Source organism: Octopus bimaculoides, chromosome 5 (assembly GCF_001194135.2).
Source record: "Octopus bimaculoides isolate UCB-OBI-ISO-001 chromosome 5, ASM119413v2, whole genome shotgun sequence".
Classification (NCBI taxonomy): domain Eukaryota; kingdom Metazoa; phylum Mollusca; class Cephalopoda; order Octopoda; family Octopodidae; genus Octopus; species Octopus bimaculoides.
The window spans coordinates 14,185,702-14,186,163 of NC_068985.1; the positions used below are offsets into that span (position 1 = coordinate 14,185,702).

At 49.8% G+C, this 462-nt stretch overlaps 1 protein-coding gene across 1 annotated transcript in view; it reads right to left on the reverse strand.

Moving 5' to 3' along the window:
* LOC106877221 (cytochrome P450 CYP12A2) overlaps window positions 1–462 on the reverse strand; it is a 45,227-nt gene that overhangs the window by 27,088 nt on the left and 17,677 nt on the right. The window lies entirely within an intron of this gene.

Genomic DNA, 462 nt, shown 5'->3' on the forward strand with positions numbered 1-462 from the left:
TTGGAAAGTAGCAGCCGCGATAATCCAGGGATTCGTGGCACTCCGTCGGTCACGACGACGAAGGTTCCAGTTGATCCGATCAACGGAACAGCCTGCTCGTGAAATTAACGTGCAAGTGGCTGAGCACTCCACAGACACGTATACCCTTAGAGTAGTTCAGCGTGACACAGAATGTGACAAGGCTGGCCCCTTTGAATTACTGGTACAACAGAAACAGGAAGAAAGAGTGAGAGAAAGTTGTGGTGAAAGAGTACAGCAGGGTTCGCCACCATCCCCTGCCGGAGCCTCGTGGAGCTTTAAGTGTTTTCGCTCAATAAACACTCACAATGCCCGGTCTGGGAATCGAAACCGCGATCCTACGACCGCGAGTCCGCTGCTCTAACCACTGGGCCATTGCACCTCCCCAATTGTTAAGATATTTTGTGTATTATACAGGGTATTCAAAAAGTCTTTTCGCAGTAA